At 35.8% G+C, this 24843-nt stretch overlaps 1 protein-coding gene and 1 long non-coding RNA gene across 2 annotated transcripts in view; one reads left to right on the top strand and one right to left on the bottom strand.

The window, feature by feature from the left end:
- ALK (ALK receptor tyrosine kinase) overlaps positions 1–24843 on the bottom strand; it is a 675174-nt gene that overhangs the window by 634970 nt on the left and 15361 nt on the right. The window lies entirely within an intron of this gene.
- On the top strand, positions 17802–18888 carry LOC140685895 (uncharacterized). Its single transcript, XR_012059346.1, has 2 exons — positions 17802–17954; positions 18681–18888. It is a non-coding gene; the product is annotated as an uncharacterized lncRNA (long non-coding RNA).

Here is a 24843-nt window from a genome sequence, read left to right as displayed (position 1 = left end):
AATGCTTATAAGCTTTCAGGATGAAAGTGATATCAAGGACCTGAACTCTTTTCTTACAGTAGAAGATCAAGAAACTCAGAAAGAACTTAGTTGTCCTGGTCTGAAAGCTCTGAGAACAGGGGCCACAACCATCTGCATCCCCTTCCCTGTGCCTGGCTCACTGCAGGCACTCAGTGAGTATTGGCTGCTGTTGTGGATGGTGTTGTTGGACTCCATACAGCAGCACAGCATGATGGCTGACGGCAGGTGCTGAAAGTCTGTGAGCTCTGAGCAAGAACCCAGCCCTACTACTTGGGCAAATGACTTAGTCTCTCTAAGTCTCTGTGAAATGGAAAAAGCATCCACACTTTCCTCACAGGACTGCTTAGAAGGATTATATGAGAAATGAAGGCAAAATCCAATTCAAAACAAAACAAAACACAACACAACAAAAAATAACCAATTAAGTGTTAGCTCCTAAACTCTTCATAACTTATCTAAGATCATCTAATTAATTAGTGGGAGAGCAACAACAGCCCAAGTAGCATGACTTCTAGCCAGAATATTTTCTTCTATCATTCTTATTCCTAAGCACTTTTTTAATGCAGTATATTCTTTATATGCCCAGACTCTTTTCTGAAGACTTAATATCAAGGGTTATCATTATCCATAATGTGTTTTTGAATCAGGTCTTAAAACTTAATGTGGCTTTTATGCCTGGAGATAAGGTGGGATTTGGGGTTGGCAAGTTACAGTGGCACACACAAGTGGCCACTGGTTGATCCTAATTCTCTAGAATGATTTAAAACCTTAATTAGCCCTGAAAGTTATTATTTGGGACAGCCTCCACCTTGCCATTTTGCACTGTGAATGAGTGACAATCTGGGGAGACAGAGCACATTGGAGTGAATCAGGATTCCATTATGAACTCTTTTTTACATTTTGAAAGACACTCAAAGTGAATGAGGGTTAAAAGACAAAGCTTGCTCTAAAAGAGAATGGGCTGTGAGTTGAAAGTTATATGACTGAAAGTCTTGGCAGAGAGACAAAAAACTGAGAATGGAAGCAGGAAGCTGTATCTCCAAGAATCCCTGCACTGTGACTGTCAGCCTAGCTATATTGTGGTCCAGCTCCTGTACCATTTCTTTGGAAAACTATTGGGTGACTGGTTAAATAATACGGAAAATAATTTATAGTCTTTGTAAATGAGCATGCATGATTGGCCATAGTTTCCTATTTTACTCCTTCTAGATAATATTTAGATTTTAATAGTAATTCAAGAGGCCTGATTCAGGAGGTCCCTCACCATCTCAATTTCACAGTTCATTGTGAGCCTCAATCTGGTTAACTACTGGTTTATCAGCCAGGCTATTGGCTCTCCTAGGACTTTCTTTATGGCTGCTGGGCATCTGAAAGGAAGATGACAGGACTGAGCCAGTGGCTTTCCAGAATTGCCAACGGCTGGAGTGAAAAAAAGGGGATTGGCTATAGGTTATGGTCTGTAGCCTACCCTGGCCTTCTACGCATTTCCCATTTCCCAGGCATTGTGTTTGGTGCCAGAAAGATGCATACATCTTTCCATTCTTTATTATTATTATTATTGAAGTATAGTCAGTTTACAATGTTGTGTTAATTTCTGGTGTACAGAAGAATGTTTCAGTCATACATGTACATAAATATATTCATTTTCATATTCATTTTCATTATAGGTTATGACAAGATATTGAACATAGTTCTCTGTACTGTACAGCAGAAATTTGTTGTTTATTTTATATATATAGTAGTTAGTATCTGCAAATCAAGAACTCCCAATTTATCCCATCGCACCCTCTTTCCCCACTGGTAACCATAACTTTGTTTTCTATGTCTGTGAGTCCGTTTCTGTTTTGCAGATAAGTTCATGTGTTTTTTTTTTTTTAAGATTCTACATTTAAGTGATATTATATGGTAATTTTCTTCCTCTTTCTGGCTTACTTCACTTAGTATGACAACCTCTAGGTCCATCCATGTTGCTGCAAATGGCATTATTTTATTCCTTCTTATGGCTGAGTGGTATTCTATTGTATATACATACCACAACTTCTTTATCCAATTATCTGTCAATAAACATTTAGGTTGCTTCCATGTCCTGGTTATTGTAAATAATGCTGCTATGAACACTGGGGTGCGTGTATCTTTTTGAATTAGAGCTTCCTCTGGATATATGCCAAGGAGTAGGATTGCTACATCATATGGTAAGTCTGTTTTTAGTTTTTTAACTCTCCATATTGTTTTCCATAATGGCTGCATCAAACTACACTCCTACCAACACTGTAGGAGGGTTCCCTTTTCTCCACACCCTCTTTAGCATTTAGCATTTGTGGACTTTTGAATGATGGCCATTCTGACTGATGTAAGATGATACCCCTTTGTAGTTTTGATTTGCATTTCTCTGATAATTAGTGATACTGAGTATTTTTTCATCTGCCTATTGGCCATTTGTATGTCTTCACTGGAGAAGTGTCTATTTAGGTCTTCTGCCCATTTTTGGATGGGTTTTTTTTTTTGTTACGAAGTTAGGTTGTATAGCTGTTTATATATTCTGGAAATTAAGCCTTTGTCAGTCACATCATTTGCAAATATTCTCTCTCATTCTGTAGGTTGTCATCTTGTTTCACTTATGGTTTCCTTTGTTGTGCAAAAGCTTTTAAGTTTAATTAGGTCCCATTTGTTAATTTTTGCTCTTATTTCTATTGTCTGGGTAGACTGCCCTAGGAGAACATTGCTAGGATTTACGTCAGAGAAAATGTTGCCTATGTTCTCTTCTAGGAGGTTTACGGTGTCTTATGTTTGAGTTTTTAAGCCATTTTGAGTTTATTTTTGTGTATGGTGTGAGGGGATGTTCTAACCTCACTGATTTACATGCTGCTATCCAGTTTTCCCAACACCACTTGCTGAAGAAACTGTCTTTAATTCATTGTATATTTTTCCTTCCTTTGTCAAAGATTAATTGACCATAGGTGTGTGGGTTTACTTCTGGGCTCTGTATTCTGTTTCATTGAGCCATATGTCTGTTTTTATGCCAATACCATGCTGCTTTAATTACTGTAGCTCTGTAGTATTGTCTGAAGTCTGGGAGGGTTATTCCTCCAGCTTTGTTCTTTTATTTCAGTATTGCCTTGACAATTCTGGGTCTTTTGTGATTTCACATAAATTTTAGGATTATTTGTTCTAGTTCTGTGAAAAATGTCATGGGTAATTTGATAGTGATTGCATTAAATCTGTACATTGCCTTGGGCAGTATGGCCATTTTAATGATATTCTTCCAATCCAAGAGCATGGGTTATCTTCCCATTTCTTTAGGTCATCTTTAATTTCTTTAATCAATGTTTTGTAGTTCTCCATATATAAGTCTTTCACCTCCTTGGTCAGGTTTATTCCTGAGTGTTTTATTTATTTTTTTGATGTGATTTTAAAAGATTCCTTTTATTTCTGTTTCTTGTGTGACTGCTGTGTCTAGGACTTCCAAAACTATGTTGAATAGAACTGATGAGAGTGGGAATCCTTGTCTTGTTCCACCGCTGAGCATTGTTTTAGGTATGAGTTTGTCATAAACAGTTTTTATTATGTTGAGATATGTTCTCTATATACGTAATTTCCTAGGAGTTTTTATAATAAATGCATGTTGAATTTTACCAAATACTTCTTATGCATCTATTGAGATGATTATGTGATTTGGGGCTTTTCTTCTGTTGATGTGGTGTGTCACATTGACTGATTCGTGTATGTGGAACCATTCTTGTATTCCTGGGATGAATCCACCTTGATCATGGTGTATGATCTTTTTCATGTGTTGTTGGATTCTGTTTGCTAATACTTTGTTGAGAATTTTTGCACCTATATTCATCAAGTATACTGGCCTTTAATTTCTTTTTTGGTACTGCCTTTGTCTAGTTTTGGTATCAGGATGATGGTAGCTTCACAGAATGAGTTACAGAGTGTTAACTCCTCTTCAATCTTTTGGAAGAGTTTGAGAAGAATCAGTGTAAGTTCTTCTTTGTATGTTTTGTAGAATTCCCTAGTGAAGTCATTCACTCCTGGACTTTTGTTTGCAGTGAGGTTTTTCTTAATTGCTGATTCTATTTCACTTCTAGTGATAGGTCTGTTCAAATTATCTATTTCTTCTTGATTCAATTTTGGTGCACTGTATGCTTCTAGAAACTTGTCCATTTCTTCTAGGTTGTACAATTTGTTGCCATATAGTTGTTCATAGTAATCTCTTATAGTTTTTAATATTTCTGTGCTGTTTGTGGTAATTTCTCCATTTTCATTTCTTATTTTGTTTATTTGTGTCCTCTCTCTCTTCTTGGTGAGCCTGACCAGATATTTGTTGATTTTGTTACTCTTTCAAAAAACCAGCTCTTGGTTTACCAATTGACTTTTTTCTATCTTCTTTAAATCTCTATTTTATTTATTTCCTCCCTGATCTTTATTAATTCTTTCCTTCTGCTGACTTCAGGCTTTGTTCTTTTTGTTTTGTTTTGTTGTTTTTTTCTAATTCTTTTAGATGGTAGGTTAGATTATTTGAGATTGTTTTTGTTTTTTGAGGAAGCCCTGTATCACTAAGAACTTCCCTTCTAGGGCTGTTTTTGATGCATCCCACAGATTTTGTATGGTTGTGTTTTCACTGTTATTTGTCTTAAGGTATTTTTTTAATTTCTCCATTGATTTCATCATTGACACATTGGTTTTTTAGTTACTACATGTTGTTTAGTCTAAATGCAGTTGTTTTTTCTCTTTTGTTTTTGTGTGGTTGATTTCTAATTTCATGGCATTGTGGTCAGAAAAGATGCTTGAAATAATTTCTATCCTCTTAAATTTGTTGAGGCTTATTTTGTGTCCAAGTATGCAGTGTATCCTAGAGAATGTTCCATGCACACTTGAAAAGAATGTATATTCTGTTTTTCGAGGATGTAATGTCCTGAAAATATCAATTAAGCCAAGCTGTTTTATCATTTAGTATCTCCATTGCTTTATTGATTTTCTTTCTGGAAGATCTGTCCAATGATGTCAGTGGAGTATTAAAGTCTCCTACTCTTACTGTGTTCCTATCAATTTCTTCCTTTGTGTCTGTTGGTATTTGTTTTATATATTTAAGTAGTCCTATATTGGGTGCATATATGTTAACGAGTGTAATATTCTCCTCTTGTAGTGCTCCTTTGATCATTATATAGTGTGCTTCTTTATCTTTATTTATGGCAATTTGTTTTAAAGTCTATTCTGTCTGATATGAGTATTGCTACTGCTTTCTTGTCATTTCCGTTTGCATGAAATATCTTTTTCCATCCTCTCACTTTCAATCTGTGTGTGTCCTTCACCCTAAAGTGGGTTGCTTGTAGGGAGCATATTGTAGGCTCTTGTTTTATTAGCCAATTTGCCGCCCTATGTCCTTTGACTGGAACACTTAGTCCAATGACATTTAAGGTAATTATTGATAGATACGTACTTATTGCCATTTTAAACTTTGTTTTCCAGTTGACTTTGTATTTCTTCTTTGTTCCTTTTTCTTTTTGTTCTTTCTTTTGTGATTTTAATTTTCTTTTGTATTAGCTTGGTTTCTCTTATTTTTATTTTCTGTGACTCTTGTATGTTTTTGTTTAGTGGTTACCGTGTTTTTTATGTATGCTAACCCATTACTATATCTGTTTTAGACTGGTGAGCATATAAGCTCAAACAAATCCTAAAAAAGAACAAAAAAAATCTACATTTTCTTGCTCCCTTCTCCCACATTTTGATTTTGATGTCCTCTTTTACATCTTCATGTTTATTCTTTTCCTGTTCATTGTGGTTATCACCTTTTTTCCAATTGTGGTTTTCTCTTTTCTATAGCTTACTGATTCTTTTCTATTTAGAGAAGATATTTCAATATTTATTTTAGGATAGCTTTAGTATTGCTGTATTCTTTTAGTTTTGCTTGTCTAATAAATTATTTATCTTTCCTTCTATTCTAAATGATAGTCTTGCTGCGTAGAGTATTCTAGGTTGCAGGTTTTTCTCTTTCAGGACTTTGAGTATATCTTAGCACTCTCTACTGGCCAGCAACGTTTCTGTAGAGAAACCAGCTGATAGCATTATGGAGGTTCCCTTGTAACTAACTCTTTGTTTTTCTCTTGCTGCCTTTAGAATCTTTTCTTTATCTTTAACTTTGGCCGTTTTAATTATAATATGTCTTGGTGTAGGTCTGTTTGGATTCATCTTGTTTGGGACCCTCTGTCCTTCATGTACTTGGATATTAGTTTTCCTCTTTAGGTTTGGGAAGTCTTCGGTTATGATTTCTTCAAATATAATTTTGATCCACTTTTCTCTTTCTTCTGAGACCCCTATTAAGCATAGATTCCCATGCTTTATATTATCTTATGGGTCCCTTATATTGTTTTCATTGGTTTTCCTTTGCTTTTCTGTCTGCTGTTGTGATTGGGTGATTTCCGTTATGCTATATTCTAAATCATTTATTCGTTCTTGAGTCTGCTATTGACTGCCTTTAGCTTGGCTTTTATCTCAGCAATAGAATTTTCTGATTTTAATTGGCTCCGCTCCACTTTATATTTTCTATTTCCTTTTTACAGTATTCTGCATTTCTATTGATAACCTCTCTTATTTCCTTCAGAGCTTTTATCACCTCCTTTTGAACTCAGGATCTTTTATTTTTTTAACATTTTTTATTGATTTATAATCATTTTACAATGTTGTGTCAAATTTCAGTGTAGGGCACAATTTTTCAATTACACATGAACATATATATATATATTCATTGTCACATTTCTTTGTGAGCTACCATAAGATCTTGTATGTATTTATATATTTTTATTTTATTTCTATTTCTATTTCTATTTCTATATATATATGCTTCCTTTCTGTCCCAGCTGACCTCCCTGCTGGAGAGGGGGCTTCCTAGGGTGAGGGCACTTTTCTTCCTTCACTGCTCCTTCCCTGGGGGACAGATCCCACCCTGATTTCCTTTTTCTTTTTCTTTTCTCCTACCCATTTTTGTGAGAATATTCCTTATAGCTCCATTTGTAATACATACTTTGATGTATTCATGGGAAAGGATGAGCTCTGCATCCTTCTACTCTGCCATCTTGAAGTCCTTCCTCCATCTCTCCATTCTGAAGTAAGGAATATATACAAAATGTCTCATGGAGTCCATAAACTATTCCCTGCAATGGGAAGATGGGAGTGGTAATGGGGATGCAAGAAGAGACAGACACTGTCATAGAACTAGCCAGGCAAGGTATGTGATTGCAGCTCTTGGGGAGCTTGAAGGAGGCAAAGGATGGCGCTGTGGAGGCTATGTGTTTCAGAGGAGTTGACATTTAAGTGGAGACTTGAGGTATGGAGAGCATTTCCTCAGTTGGAGAGCAACAGAAAGGGCACCCAGAAGAAGAAACAGCCTGACAAAAGCACAAAGCTGTGATAGTGAATTGGGTGTCAACAAGAATCAAAATGTGTTGCTCCCAAACTGATATGTTAAAGCCTTAAACCCCATATAAAAAGAAAAAAGAGGGACAGAAATTGAAGGGAAAGAATAGCAGAAGACTTAGTTTCTATGCCACTGACTCCCAAAACCAGAGCCATAAAGAATCTCTCTCCCACACCCTCTCCCAACCCCAGGCACACCACACCCAGTGATGTCATCTCCTACTGCCACCACTAGCAGTCAGGTCTGTTTTCTCAGGGAGCCCATTTTGATTCCTCTTTCCAGCTCAGAGAAAGGCCACATTTCTAACCAAAGATGGAAAAGAAAAGGGTTTCTTTGAAACAGATCAAATGTAATTAAGGCAGAATATCCAATTCACACACTTTGATTAACCTTTATCTGGAGAGAAATGATTGGTGATTAAGAATTAGATGAGGTGAATAATTGTATCAGGACTCTGCCTTCAAAGAAATCTCTTTCAGCACCAGAGAAAAATCTGATAAAAAACAATCATGGCTGTAATAGTGCTTTTTAAGCAGAATAATTAACCTGTAATAACAATTTTGCCTTCAACTTAAGCCCTGTAAAATAATCCTTTTTCATTAACTTCAAGTTCAATTAGCATCAATAATGAGTATTCATTTAGAAGTAACCACAGCATCAAGCTCCCTGATGACTGAGCCTCTGACTGCTCAGATTGCAACTGTAAGGCCCTCAGCCTTTGCTGCCACAGGAGCTGCACAACCCCAAAGAGGGAAGCTTGGAGTGGACACATTGAAGGACAAGGAAGAATTTGGTCTTCTGAAATTCTTTTCATATGATGCTGAAGTTTGTAAGGAGAAAAAGAAGGAAGAAGAGGAGGATGAGGAAGAAGAGAGAGAGGTGAAGAAAGCAGTCACCATTACTTCCAGTGATCTGCTAACCTTAATATTTGATGTCCATGAGCCTATGTAACAGCACAACAGTAAAATTTCTTCTGTCTTCAGCTGTGTTGAATTTGTAATCCAGTCACTCCCAGAGGTTGTTCTAAATGGAAGGAAAGCCCCCCTACAAGACATGACCCAGAGGGAATCAAGAGCCTAATAGGAAATCTTTTACTCTTTCTATAATTCTAAAAATTAAAAATGATGATGTAAATACCCATTTCCTCTCTTCTTTAGTGGACATTTCCCCTTTCCTTCTAACAGAGCCTCAACTTTGATCAGGCTTGGACATCTATGTACATCAAGAGCACTGCTATAGACACACACATCAAGCTATCCTTGCCTTTTATCCCCAGGGACTTGTTAGCTTCTAAGAAGAATTGCTGTCTGCTCCTCTCTCTTCTCCACCCCTTCCTCCTTGGCCCATAGATCTTAAATATGTAAAATATGTAGTATCCACATGCCCTTGACTAGACTCCACAGAAAGCCAATGAAAAGTGCACAGAATGCCCTGAAAAATGAAGGACTTGGTGCTGCATTTCCTTACCACTCTACCTCATCTTTCAACCTGTCCACCTCAAGAGAGAGAACTGTGAGGAGAGAAGGCATCTCACCAGGACAGGTGGAGGAGAAACAAAAGAAAAAGCAGGAAAAAAAGAGGATAAGGGAAATGAGTGACCTAGCTAAGGAACAGATGGTATGAGCACTACTGGATTCTCATCTTACAACACAGGCCTTTGTAAAATTAGAACGTGTCTTTTTTAAAAAATAATTTTTCCTTATAATATGGATAAGAATGAAAAACAAGCTTGGAACAAGAAAGAGATCTTCAGACTTAGAAACCTAATCCCAGTTAGAGGATCCAAATCCCAGTTCAGTTAGTTACTAGTTGCATGATTTGGGCAAGTCACATAACCCCTCAGAGCCTCATTTGTGAAACAGAGATTAAAATACCTATCTTTTGAAGCTGTAAAGATTAAATGAGAGAATGACTGTAAAGTGCCTGACATACATTAGATGTTGAATAGATGTTAGCACCATGTGTCTTATTTCTTCAAGTCCCTCTTCCCCATCATTACTTTATCTAAAGTCAAGTCTGATACTCTCTGTGCCAGGTAAGGCTTGAGAAAGTCAAAGAAAATTGCTGGGAAATATTTCCCTTTGAAGTGGAGGAAGAAGAGGATAAACTAAAGAAAATTCAGCTTCTGAGTGCTGTTGCTGCTGTTTTAGAAAAATCATTTCAAACCACAAATGAAAGCTTGGTGCCCAGAGAGGAGTCCCAACTTCAAGTCCATCCACCAAGTCTGAAAATCCTACTTCATCTAATTACATTATTTGCCAAGCAAATCTATCTCTCACTGAGAATCACTGCTTTACTTAAAAGAAAGCTGCAAATCAAACAATGGGGCTAACCAGGGAACTGAGAATTTAGCTTTTTAAATATTTCCATCTAAAAATATAAATGGTTGCTTTCGTCTAGAGAAAGTCTGTATTCTTCTGATCTCTGAAGGACTGTAGAGGGTGCCAAGAGGATTGTCGTATCTTCTGGTGAAAATTTCCAATCGCCTTAATCTCTTCACTCACAATCTTCTGATCTGACAGAAATAGAGGTTATTGTGTTCCTCAGTTCATAAAGAATCAGGGGAAGGGGAAGTGGATCACAGAGAAGAACAGAACACAAAAATCATCAGGGAGACAGAATGGAGGGGGAAAGGAAGAATCCTTTTTTTAAAAAAAAATTGAGGGGGAGGTAATTAGGCTGATTTATTTACTTATTTTTAGAGGACATACTGGGGATTGAACCAGGACTTCATGCATGCTAAGCATGCACTCTACCACTTGAGCTATACCCTCCCCACTAAGTGAGAATTACTTCTAATACAGTTGCATAATCCATAATTCAGCAAGCTCTTCATTTCTCTTATCTTCTAAAAAACATGAAATTAAGTTCTAAGCAAAGTGCATAATTTATGAGGAGTCTCTGAGCTTGATGATTCCCAAATCCCCACGCCTACCCCTGACTGCTTACATGAGTTCTAGTCCCACATTTCCAGTTCCCTACAGACTGTTGCTGCCCAGAGTTGGCTATCATCTCAGCTCCCCATGTACAAACAGAACTCAATTCTTCCTCCCAAATTTCTTTTGTTCCCCAATTGTTCTTTCCGATTAAATGAATCATTATTATTCTAATCTTTCTAACAAAAAGTTCTAGAAAAAATTGGATTCCTCCCACTTCTGCCTCTGACACCAAAGCCTGTGAAGTTTTACTGGAGTCAGCCTTTTTTTTACCACCCCACTTTCTAAATCTTCCCCCTTCCTCCATCAGAGATTACTGACTCCAGTCTCTACATACTAATCAGACTGTACACCATTACCAGTTTCACCTTCCTAAAAGGCTATTCACATCAAACCTACTGATGGAGGCCTATTTCTTGCTATGAGGAGGTTAAACAGTCTTGTTTGCTCTCCAAGGCCTTTGTGTCATGTCCTTATCTTATCTTGTCTATCCAACTGTACTTTCCAACACAAAATCTCTTCTCCGAACAGAGTGATCCCAACAGAGAATGAGGTTCATATTAGGTAATCCAGGAGGACTGGTTGAGTTAATTAAACTGAATTACACATCTCTCACTCCATGCTTTCATGCTCCCTACTTGGAATGGTCTCCTTCCTTCATCCTGACTATCCAAACCCTGTTCTATCTAGGACCCATTGAGTTTCAGGTCCATCAGGAAGTCTCTACTCACCACTCCCTACTCACTGTTCTTTGCCCGCAGACACTTAGCCTTTAAGTCTACACCCTCTTGTACTATTTCTAATTAAATAGCTGGTGTAATGATTAATAGTGTTTTCAATTTTATAGAATGCTTTTCTAAATACATAATCTTATCTGAGCTTATCAATAACCATGTGAGGTTGGAATTATCCCCTGCACTTCACTAGGACTCAAGAGAGTTTAAATGAAGATCATGAAGCTAATTGATGCTTGTGTCAAGTCTGGAATCCCCAACTTTTTAACTCCAAATCCCATATTTTTACTCTTTCTTATTAGGCTGTAAGTTCTTTAAAGTCAGGGACCACATTTTATAAATTATTGTCTTTTACCCTATAGGACTTTACAAAGTTCTAAACACACAAGAGACCTCTATGATTGTCTGTTGAATGGAGAATTCAAGTTAAGAGTCAAAGTCAATAACCCATTAAGAAGTATATATATGTTCACGGACTGGAAAACTTAATATTGATAAAATGACCATACTACCCAAGGCAACATACCAATTCAAGGCAATTCTTTTCAAAATACCAATGGCATTTCTTACAGAACTAGAACAAATAATTTTAAAATTTGTATGGAAACATGAAAGAACTCCAATCGCCAAAACAATCTTGAGAAAGAAGATGAGAGCTGGAAGTATCACACTCCCTGGCTTCAGATTACACTACAAGGCTACAGTAATCAAAACAGTATGGTACTGGCACAAAAACAGACATATACTCAATGGAACAGAATAGAGAGCTCAGAAATAAACCCACACATTTATGGTCAACTAATCTATGACAAAGGAGACAAGAATATATGATTAAAAAAACACAGTCTCTTCAACAAGTAGTGCTGTGAAAAGCGGATAGCCACACATAAAACAAGGATATTAGAACATTTTCTCACACCATAAACAAAAATAAACTCAAAATGAATTAAAGACCTAAATATAAACCAGAAACCATAAAACTCCTAGAAAAAAAAACATAGGCATAACACTCTTAGACATAAATCAAAGCAATATTTTTTGGATCTGTCTCCTAAGGCAAAGGAAACAAAAGCAAAAATAAAGAAATGGAACTAATTAAACTTAAAAGCTTTTGCACATCAAAGGCAACCATCAAAAAAATTAAAAGATAACCTACTGAGTGGTAGAAAATATTTGCAAATGATATGAACAATAAGGAGTTAATATCCAAAATACAGAAGCAGCTCATACAACTCAATATCAAAAAAATAATAATAATAAACAACCCAATTAAAAAATGAGTGGAAGACGTGAATAGACATTTTTCCTTTTTTTTTCTTTTTAACCCTACTTAGACATTTTAATATAATCTTAAAATCAGGTAGGAAACATGTAAAAATGGTAGGGGCTTTATATTTTCAATAGGTATTTTGGTATAATTATAAAAAAATTTCACATGAGAAATCAAGTTTAAAACTCACAACACCATATTTTTCATGACCTAGATATTGGTTCAGAAAAAGATGAGGTTTGAGGGTAATTTTATTATCCACCCAGGGTAATTAATTTGCATAAGTGATACCAACATGCTAACGTAACAGAATCTTTGACATTTTTCCAAAGAAGACATACAGATGGCCAACAGGGATATGAAAAGATGCTCAACATCGCTAATCATTAGGGAAATGCAAATCAAAACCACAAGGAGATACCACGTCACATCTGTCAGAATGGCAATCATCAAAAAGACCACAAATAACAAATGTTGGCATGGATGTGGAGAAAAGGGAACCCAAACTGGTGCAGCCACTGTGGAAAACAGGATAGCAATTCCTCAAAAAAATTAAAAATATAACTACTATAGGATCTAGCAATTCCGCTCCTGGGTATACATCTGAAGAAAACAAAAACACTAATTCAAAAAGATACATCCACCCCAATGTTCATAACAGCATTACTTACAATAGGCAAAATATGGAAGCAACCTAAGTGTCCATCAATACGTGAATGAATAAAGAAGATGTGGCATATCTCTCTCTCACACACACACACACACACACACACACACACACACACACACACACACAGTGGAATACTACTCAGACATAAAAAAGAACGAAATTTTGCCTTTTGCAATAACATGGATGGACCTGGAGGGTGTTATATTCAGTGAAATGAGTTAGATAGAGAAAGACAAATACTGCATGTTATCATTTAAATATAGAACTTAAAAAATATGAATGAATATAACAAAACAGAAACAGACTCATGGATATCGAAAACAAACTAGTTGTTATCAGTGCGGAGAGGGCAGAGGTGGGTGGCAAGATAAGAGGTAGAGGACTAAGAAGTACAAACTACTACATATAAAATGAATAAGCTGTAAAAATATATTACACAGCACAAGGACTATAACCAATGTTTTTTTAGCAACTGTAAATGGAGTATAATCTGTAAAAGTTTTGGCATAAATGTTGTACACTATGTTGTACACTCAGAAATTAGTATAATACTGTAAATCAATTATACCTCAATATAAAAAAAAAGTTTAAGCAAGTGAATGAACTTGTAAAACACACACTTTGTTCACTGGATATGAGTTATTAAAGATGGAAAGAATCTACTCAAGTAGCCCTTTTCATGTAGCATATTTTCATCATTCTTTGTTCCTTCTTTCATTAATTTAGTAAGTATTTACTGAACACCTCCTGTTCCTCATACTGAGCTAGATGAGTCAAATACTCGCTTATCTCTCAATCCTGCCCCCAACATAAATAGGGAAGAAGTACAACTTTTAATGCATGTAGGAAGGTAAATAGATGAGTACTGACCTATCTGTCTGTCTATCTGTCGCCTCTGTTCAGCCAACTAGTTCCTGACAAAATAGAATACCAGAACAGAGCATCTTAGGTGAGTTTACTATATATTCAGAAAAACACCCAAATAACTTGGGTTTTCCTTTGGGGTGAAAATGAAAATGAATTTATTTAATATTATAGTCTCTAGGCATATTAGTTAGAGATAAACAACTCTTACCATAATCTGCTAGTTACCAAGCATATAAGAATCAGAGAAGGTTAATATTTCCTATCACTGCTCTGTGAAATTCTAATTAACCCTACAACTATTCATACAAACAGGATCTTCCCAGTAATGCTTCAAAAACAGCCCTGGAAATAGTTTAAAATTACAGAATTTTAATATGAAAGGGATAGCAGAGATTAGAACTCACTTATTTTCACAAGACAGAAACTAAGACTGAGAAAGTGTAGGTGATTTGCTTAGGTTCAAACAGGACAACTCACTACATTCCAAAATGAAAACCTAATCCCATGATTCCTGGTCCAAAACTCTCTTCCCTCTTTCCACCCCCTTAAATTACATAGTTTTTCAAACTTCACTGTTAGTAACAGAAATAAGGACTTTTTCTGCTATGAAAGTAAAAGAACTTATAATGAATATCTTAAAAGAGTTCAGAAATAATATTCACGACAATTAAAATTACTTGACATTAAAAAAGAAATAAAGAAAAGACTTGCTTGATCCATATAGAACTCTTAGGAAATGCACAATGGGGATGACACTCATTTTCTGATGACTTTAGTCTTTGAGCAAATAGGCTCCTTTAGTCTACATTTAAAGGTTTCTTTTGGGTTCTTTGCTGAATTGTGTCTTGTACCAGACAAACTCTAATTTTGAATATGACTAAATGTTAGCAAAGATGATACAAAAACGAAGGCACAAAAATAGTTAGGAGAACCCCCTTGTTAATAAAACAACAGTAATAGTAAAATAGAAGATAATGAATAATATTTTCAGTCCTTTAACCACATGGCAGGTGTTGTACTAAATTATTTTTTAAGTTATCTCATTTACTCCTCGTAAGAACTCTATAAAGCAAGTGCTATAATAATATCTATTATTACATAATCTCTATTTTAGAGATGAGGATACCAAGAGCTGAAAAATGTTATCTCACTACTTTAAGAACTTTTAACTCAACAGTTCTGGAGCTGAGTACCAGACCCAGAACTAACTCCAGATTCTGTATTCTTAACACAATGCAGTGCTGTGCCGTTTCAGAAGTAAATGGGTTAATTAGGTTAACTAATGTTCATAGTTCTTAAAAGACAAACAAACAAACAAAAAACACCACCTTTCTGAAAACCTCCACTCTGAAAGGGACGCTGCTGCTTCTGATGATAATTGAGTAGGAGGCATGAGTGAGAATGACACTCCAGGTTGAAGGATTATACTTCTACCAGGATTTACACAGTTGGAGCAAGATAATTCTCTCTCCTTCTGTTTTCACAATGAAATGTCTTTAGTATAATGAGGTAAGTGATACAAGTAAAAACGCATATATATAATTTTGTATTTAATCAAAGGACAGGACATGTCAACTGTGGGTCTTTCTCTGGAATGCTATCAAACCACACCATACAGATATTAAAATCCAAACAGTTCTGTGTTGCAAAATACTTTCTTGATGTTATCAAGTGATCTCATTACCTATCAAAGAAGCATTTATCACTTCATTCTATTCTGATTTTTCAGAATGTTTTTTCAAAACATTTTCTTTTCTGTAAAATGTACATATCACCGCTTACACTGGGTTCCTTCAAAGTGCCTATGATTCTCATAGGCCAGACTCTTCATGTAAATTAGACCTAAGTCTAATCTATGTTTCTAAATATTTAAGGACATAAATAATCTCTAGCCATCCTGGCTGTCATGTTAAGCTATTTGACATTTATTGTTCTGAAGAGAAGAAAGGTCAGATGTATCAAATCTCCATTTGTACTTCTTGACATTTTTCTCCAGCCAGAGTCTTCCAAATTATGGTATTAAGACAAATACTATGAAAGAAAGAAAAGAAGAAAAGAAGGAAGGTAGAAAGGGAGGGAGGAAGGTAAGCAGTGAGGGGAGGGAGGAGAAGAGAAGAGAGGGAAGGGAGGAAGGGGAGAAACCTTTCCCTGTAGCACACTTCCAACCTTAGCTGCCCACCATGACACATGTGTATTCAGTGCTTTCTCCCTCAGCTTCATTTGTCAAGTAGATGTGTGGGTACAGAGGGGCTAGAGCATAAAGAGAAAGGCAGGAACTGTGGAATGGAAGGGGATGCATGGCTTTGTGATCTATTTGGCATGACCTTTGCTCACACTTCATGGAACAAACTGAGACCATCTGGTCACACTCCTGGGCTCTCCATCCTTCATCTCTACATGGCCTTCTGCACATCTGTCTTCTCTCCAGTCACCATTGCCTGTGATTCTGCCCATTCCTAACTCTAAGCTGCAGTAACACGAGGATCCCAAGTTAAGAGCCTCAATGTGCTCCACAATGGTCAGATCACAGCAGTGGAAACCTGTCCTCATTTGAAGGCCATTCTGAAAAAGGAGAGGGTGTCAGGAGGAAAGAAGCACATGTAGTGAGCATTCTGAAACCCAGAGTTTATGAGGAAAAGTGACAAGGGAAGCTAGAATGTTTGTTTCCTTCGTAACACTCATCATTGTTTCTTATTATATATTTATTTGCTAACTTGCACACCCAATATGCTTCTCTCTCCAGTCTATAAACCCCATGGTCTGTTTTACTGATTGCTGCCTGTGCAGCACCTAGTACAGTGTCTGATATTCTGAAGCTGCTCAATAATTATTTGTTGAATTAACAAATTCTAAAAAGACAAAAGAAAAAAAAGTAAGAAAGAAAAGAAGAAAGAGACAAAGGAAATTATCCAGCATATGTGGGATAACTGCCTTCAAACATCTGCAAGGTCCTCGTGTTGGAGAAAGGACACTACTTGGGGAAAGAATGACAGCCACAAGTAAGAATAATAGACACAGAGATTATAGGTCTATAAATAGACCAGGATTCAAATACCACATCCTTCTCTCCTTAGCTACATGATCTTGGACAATGGCTGAACCTCTCTGAGCCTTAGTTTAGTTATCTGAAAAATGAGGATAACAATAAAATCAACCTTACCATATTATAGCGAGGATTAAATAATCTGTGTAAAACTGTTCAATTGTAGCTGTTACTATTAGCATTAAGTTACAGAAAAATATAACTCATCCAGTATCAAATATTTTCCCAACAGATCTGTCCAGCAAGCACAGGGCAGCCTCATAAAATAGTGATTCCCCATCACCCAGAAATATTTTAAAATATGAAAATGGCAGGAACACTATTAAAGAAGAGACTCCTGAAGCAGACAGGGCCTGGGAAGTAATGACATCTGAGGCCTATATGAGAGTCTGCAATGCCTAAGTTGAGCAGTCTAGCTACACAATTATCCCCTTTCTTTCTGGTACCTGAAACCTTTCTCTCTAGCTTTTCCCCTTTTAATTTTCAACATTAAGAAGTTTCACATATCCTAATACATCCCTTCTTCATTCTGCCAAGCCCTCTAACATCATTGACATAGTCTCGTTCTCTTCTCTTTTTCCTTTCACAGATAGCATATTTTGTTTAAATTTCTTCAGCACTCCCTCTAAACTTCCTTCTGCCTATGCCTGCTTTCCATAAGGCTCTTGGTCAAACACAACAACCTTTCCCCATTCCATCTGTGGAAAATCTGCCTCCCTTAGCTTCCATGACACCACATGATTTAGCAGCCTCTCTTCCTTCTTGTAAGAAAGTTCTGTTTGATGACATCATTGACTCCATTCCACTGCCTAATTATGAACTTTCTTAAATTCCATGTGTGACTTTCCATCGATATAAATAGCTCCCATATCCATATCTTCTACCTGGACCTTTCACCTGTTCCTGCTTCTGCTCCATATCATCATGTGCATACCAGATAACCTGATCTTCAGATGGATGTCCACTACAATGCCAGCCACTTTCCTCTCAGACCAGGTCCTCATCCCAACTGTCTGTTTTATCAGTAACACCACCAGTCTTCAGGGTCCCTGGCCCCAAACCTTAGACCTCTGACTTCTTCCTTTTTGTTCCCCTTACATCTGGACATCTCTCGGCTCAGCTCTGAGTCCCTCACTCCTGAGCCAGTGGAACAGCCTGTCAGGGCTCCAATACAACTACCAGTTGTCTCTGTGGTCCAGGCTTGAGACCCATGACCAAACTACATTTTCAGAAGAATCTGTAGTCAATATGTAGTCAACAGGAATCACCCCTACTCAAAAACTAACTACTTTCTGATTTCTTCAGCATCAAATGTAAATCCCTGACTCTGTAAGCCAGCTCCACCTCTAACTCAGGATATCTGACTCAGCACCCATCCCCTCCACCCCCCATATTCCTTAGACCTTTCTGTTCTGGCTAGTCCTACTTTCTTACACCCACACAACACCATGCACACAGTCAGTCTGACTCTCTCTTTTTCTCTCTCTAACCAATGTTCTTCCTCTGGGCATTATTTTTTATGCTATTGCCCCAACTTAGAATGTCTCTTGCCTTCTCTTTTCCAAGTCTAAATATGTACTCACAAGACATCTCAAATTACCTCCTGAAGTTTTTTCTAACTCACTTCTATCACAATCCCAAAAGAAAACCATCATTCTCAGTAGATACCCTTTGACTTGACTCTGCCAAAAGGTAATAAGCTTTCTCTTTCTAAAATTCCAGAGCTATAATTTTCTGTCACAGAGGAACTTCACCCGTCCCATTATGCACTGAACAAGTGCAGCTCATCAGACTTTAAGGGAATGGTTTTTGAAGTATGGAGGTACAGAATGAAACTGTCCCTAATGACTCCAGCAGGAATTGACCTCTCCAAGCCTCCAATGAACCAGTTGCATCATTTGTTCACACACAGGTGCTACCTTTCACTGGAGTTATTTATCAGCATGCTTTGTCTGCCTTTTCTCCCCAACTAGTTGTGAACTCCTCCTGTACTTCATTCAATTTGGTAAGTGCTCAGTAAGAAACCAAAACAATAAACAGGATTTCTTCAGGTAAAAGTACAAACATATAGATATTCATAAAAAGGATTCCTTCATCTAATTTCTCTTTGGTGAGTACCTCTCATATATGTCTATATGATGTCTCTAAAGACAAGTCACTATGACTGTGATATCAAAATTCATCATGCAGACTCCCAGCCATGATGCAGTACCCAACAAGCACTGGATTAGCCTTCTGTCATAAACATCTGTAATAATGGACAAAATATATGGAAAAAACTGTTCTTATTGGATAATCAGTAGCATAGGATTATAATCCTTGAGACAGGGAAAATAAATGCAGTAGGCCTTCTCACTGTCCTAATTTTCTGCCTGGAGGCATCTTCCACACCCTGATACAGTAAGGAGGTACCCAAGTAGAGCATGATGGTCTCCTGGGTTTCACATAATAGACAGTAGAGTTTGGGAAGGCTGACACAGCTTTAATTACCAGGGGGAAAACCAGAGAAAGGACATCTAGAGAGAGAGAAAGAAAGAAAACACTCCATAAAACTACACAGGCATCTCCTTGAGTCTCTAGCTGAATATTAAGTTGTATGTTCATAGAATGATATTCCATAAGTCTGGGCAAAGAAAAGCTATCAGGAGAAGAACATCTATGAGAGAACTGTAAGCTAAACAAGCTCACACAGAGTTGGGGAAATGCTTAAGTGTTTGATAACCACAGTGGAGAACCTCACTGAACACTTGAGGCATTCAATGGAGACCCCAGAAAGGCCAAATTTTAAGATGAGGCTTAAACTAACCATAGAATAAAGGCTCCTCTAAACTCCTTTAACAAAGTTTAACAATAATCCTTGAAAGTACCAAGTTGATGGGCAAGCAAATTAACTGGCTGGCAAACAATATTCAACAGTCTTCAAAAGAAGACAACAAAATCCATATACTCAATAATGTAATATTTATAATATGTAATAATCAATTAAAAATTACTAGGTATAAAGAAGCAGGAAAATGCAACATTTAACCAAGAGAAAAACTGATCAAAGAAACAGACACAGAAATGACAGAAATAATTTAACTAGCAGAAAGAAATTTTTTTAAATTATAATAGTCAATGTTTATTGAGTGCTTATTATGTTCAAGGCACTATTGTTCTAACAGCATTATGTTTTATTATCTAATTAATTCTCACAATAGCCTTCCAAGAGAAGTAATCTCTTTGTACCATTTTGAGGAAACTAAAGCACAAAAATGTTAAATAACTTGCCTATAACAACCCAGCTTCTAAGAATTAAGGCTAAGATCCGAACCCAGGCAATCTGATTCTAATGGCTGTGCTCTTTCCCATTGTACCAGAATGCCTCAGAAAGAACTTTAAAACAGCTATTACAAAATATGTTCAAGGACTTTTAAAAAATGATAAATATAACAAGGAAAGAAACATAAATGGAAATAGAAATTCTGGATCTGAAAAAAATGTAATATCTAACCTGAAAATGTATTTGATGGGCTGGTTTATCAGCAGATAAGACATTGCAGTAAAAAACAGAATGAACTTTAAGACAAACAGTAAAATCTAACCAGACAGAAGTATAGAGAGAAAGAGGGTTCACAAAAAAAGTGAACAGATCCTTAATGAATCATGGGAACAGATTCATTGTCTAACATAATTATAATTAGATTATTAGGAAGAGGGAGGAGAAAAAAATTGAAAAATTTCTAAACATGATGGAAAAACATAAACCTACAAAACCAAAGGTCTCTCAAAAAGCTCCAAGCAAGAAAAACACAAAGAAAACCACAAGACACATCACAATTAAACTGCTGAAATCCCATAATAAACACAAACTCCTAAAGCAGCCATGGGATGGGGGGAGGGAGACATAAGGGGAAATACAGATAAAATTCCTCTGAATTCTGATCAGAAACAGTGCAAACCATGCAACAATACAACAACATTAAAGTGCTATAAACCTAGAAGTGTATCTAGTGAGAATCTTTAAAATAAAAGCAAAAAAAGCAAAAAAAAAAGCAAACAGAATCTAAGCAAATTTAAATACAGAAGAATGGCATAACATTAAATATTAATGGCTGAAAGAAAAACATTGCAAATGGAAACTGATTCAAAAAGGAACAAGGAACTTCCAACATAGCAAGGTGGAGTAAGCCCACTAAATTCTATTTATCCTGCTGCTTACAACCAAAAACTCTGGACAAAGTATAAAAACAACCATCAAGGAACTCTCAAAAGTAAATAAAACCAGAAATACTGAGGAAGAATGTCAAACTTGGGAAAGTAACCCAAAAGGAGGTGAGTTTTCTGTTTTTACCTCTTTTCTCTTTCATCCATAAGCCAAATGCAGGCACCCAGCAAAGCTGAGGTGATGGTGCTAAAATTCCCCCAAGAAATTCTTTCTATCTGACCAAAAGGCCAGGAAAAGGGCCTTGTGACCCAGAGAGTATGGAAAGAAATCTCCATTTTTTTGTTTACTATTCTCTTTTTCTTACCATATTATAAGCACTCAGGACAGTTAGCATGGCTGGTGACGTCAGCAGCCAAAACTGTAACAGAAACCCTGTAAAAACGACATCTTTCAGGCCAGAGGACTGGGAAAAAGGGCCACTTTAGGCCAAAGAGTGTGGAGGGAATGAATCCCTGTTTTGTTTCTCTTTATTCTCTCTCTGTTTTGCCTGAAGGCAACTCTAGTTGCAAGAGCTGTGCCACAGTAGTACAAGTAGGTAAAACTGAGTTTAAAGAAAATCCCAAAGAGAAAAGAGCTGGAGAAGGAAATATGCCAAATTTATGAAGAAATTAGCCCAGGGTTCCAGTTCACCTGTGAGCAGCACATGTGTGGACAGACTCAGAGCAACATAACAAAGGCTTAAAGAACAAAACTAAGGTTTAAACCACATTCAAGTCTCAGACCAAACAGCATAATGTTCAAAACTTCCAGGATGCAATCTAAATATATAAAGCAAAGCAACAAAAAAGTGACCAGTTTGTAAGAGAAAGATAACCAACAGATGGCAATAACAAGATAATCAGATGTTGAAATCATCAAGGACTTTTTAAAATGAAGCTGTTATTATGTTCCCATCAGATAAAAGTAAGCATTCTGGAAAAATAGATGGAAAGGTGGTCCTCATCAGTAGGTAAATAGAAGTTATTTTGTAATGAAAATTTAAATTGAAAAATATATCTAAAATAAAAATTATAGCAAAATGGAGATAAGCGAAGAGTGAAGATTCAGTAAACTTGAGGACAGATCATAGAAACTGTCCAATCTACAGAACTGAAAGGAAAAATTTTAAAAAAAATCAGCAGAGCCTCAAGAGTATGTAAGACAATAACAACAGGTCCAACAGTTGTGCAATTTGAGTACCAGAGGGGAGGAGAAAGATACTGGTTCAGGGTGGAGGATGGGGAATAATGGCTGGAAACTCCTTAAATATCATGAAAGACATAAACTTACAGATTAAGAATCTCAACAAACTGAAAACAGGATAAAGTCAAATAACATTTCATACACAGACTCATCATAATCAAACTTCTGAAAACCAAAGACAAAGAAAATATCTTGAAAATAGCTATCCATAGGAAAGAACAATTTAATGACAGAATGTTCATCAGAAACTGTGAAGGACACAGGAATAACATTCTTAAAGAGCAAAAAGAAAAGAACTGTCAATCCAGACTTTTGCAGCCAGCAAAATATTCTTCATAAATGAAGGTAAAATAAGGACATCCTCAGATAAGGAAAAAACTAAGAGAATTTGTTACCAGAAGGCCTATTCTAAAAGAAATGAAAAGGGAATTCTTTAGATTGATAGCAAATAATAAAATAGGGAAAAAAGCAAGAGATGGTACATATCTGAGTAAATATAAAGGACTAGTTTTATCCTCTTAAGTTATTTAAAATATGAATAACTGCCAAAAGAAAAATTACAGATACTGTCTAGCAGGATTTTAAATTATGTAGGTATAACCCATATGACAACTATAACATTAAGGGATAGGGTAAAGGAAACTATATAGTTGTAAGCCTTCTATATTTTACTTGAAGTAGCAAAATGTCAACTCAAAGTAAAATTGCAAAAGTCTCTCTCTTTCCCTCTCTTTCTCTCCTCTCTCTTGACATATACAAAATCCCAAGAGCAAACACTAAAATATTAATACAGAGATGTAGCCAAAAAAATAGAAAATTAAAACAAATACTAAAATATATTCAAGTAACTCAAAAGATGTTAGGAAAGGGACAAGACCAAAATTCAGAGAGAAAAAATGATAATAATAGTAGTAGTAGTAATAAAAATAATATAATAGACCTAAATCTAACCATATTGATTATAATATTAAATATAAGTGGCTTAGCACACCAAATAAAAGACAGACATTGTGACACTGAATTTTAAAAAAAACACATAAAAGCCAACCATATATTTTCTTCAAGAAATCCACTTTAAATAAATACTTAGATTAAAAGTAAAAGAACAAAACAGATACACCACACAAACACTAATCAAAAGAAAGTTGGAATGGCTATATTAGTATCAATCAAAGTAAACTTCAAAATATGAACATCGCCAGAGATAAAAAGAGATATTATATAATAATAAAAGAGTCAAATTATCAAGAAGACATAATCCTAAAAAGAAATTTCTTCTGCATAGAACAAGGAGCCATATTCACTATCTTACAGTAACCTTTAATGAAAAAGAATATGAAAATGAATGTATGTATGTATATGCATGACTGAAACATTATGCTATACACCAGAAACTGACACACTATAACTGACTGTACTTCAATTTTTTAAAAAAAGAATACATAATCCTAAATGTGTATAGGCATCTAATAAACCTTCAAAATAGAGAAGCAAAACAATAGAATTCAAAGGAGAAAGAGGCAAAACAAAAAACTGGAGAGCTCAGCATTCCTCTACTGGCAATACACAGAATGGACAGAACAACCAGCAAGGATATAAAAGACCTGAACAACACTATTAACCAAATTGACTTAATTGACATTGATTGAACATTCCACCCAACAACAACAAAAAACATGTTCTTTTCAAGTATACATGGAACATTCAGCAAGACAGGGGCCATAAAGCAAATCTTAACAAATTTTAAATAACTGAAATCAAACCAAGTATGTTTTCAGACCATATGAGAATTAAACTAGAAATCAATAAGAGAAAAATATCTGGAAAATTGCCCAAGTATTCAGAAATTAAACATACTTATATATACCTTTGGTCGAAGAGAAAGCCAAATGGAAAATTATAAAATATTTGTAACTGAATATAAATAAAATTTCATTACAACATAATGATATTTGTACGATGCAGCTAAAGCAATTATTGAGGAAATTTTAGCATTACATGATTATAGTAGAAAAAGAAGAAACATTTCAAATCAATGATCTAAGCTCTCACCTTAAAAAATTAGAAACAAGAGGAGCAAATTAAACCCAAGGCAAAGAAAATGAAGGAAAGACAATAAAATAAGAGCAAAAATCAGTGAGATTTAAAGAAAAATAATGGAAGAAATCAATATCACAAAAAGATATCACAAAAATATCAATAAACTTGGTAAGCTGGTCATTCTCTAGCCAGAATGACAACAAAGAAAAGAGAGCTGATGCAAATTACCAGCATCAAGTATAAAAGAAATGATATCACTAGTGACCCTACAGACATAAAAAAAGAATAAGAAAATACTATGAACAATTTTACTTGTATTAATTCAACAACTTAGATGAAATGAATCAACTTCTTGAAGATTACAAACTGCTAAAGTTCACTCAAAATAAATATATAAGCTGAAAAAATCCCGTAATTATTATTGAATAAATATAGTTAGTAACTATAAAAATCCCA

Source organism: Vicugna pacos, chromosome 15 (genome assembly GCF_048564905.1).
Source record: "Vicugna pacos chromosome 15, VicPac4, whole genome shotgun sequence".
Taxonomy (NCBI): domain Eukaryota; kingdom Metazoa; phylum Chordata; class Mammalia; order Artiodactyla; family Camelidae; genus Vicugna; species Vicugna pacos.
This window is presented reverse-complemented; position numbering and strand designations above follow the sequence as displayed.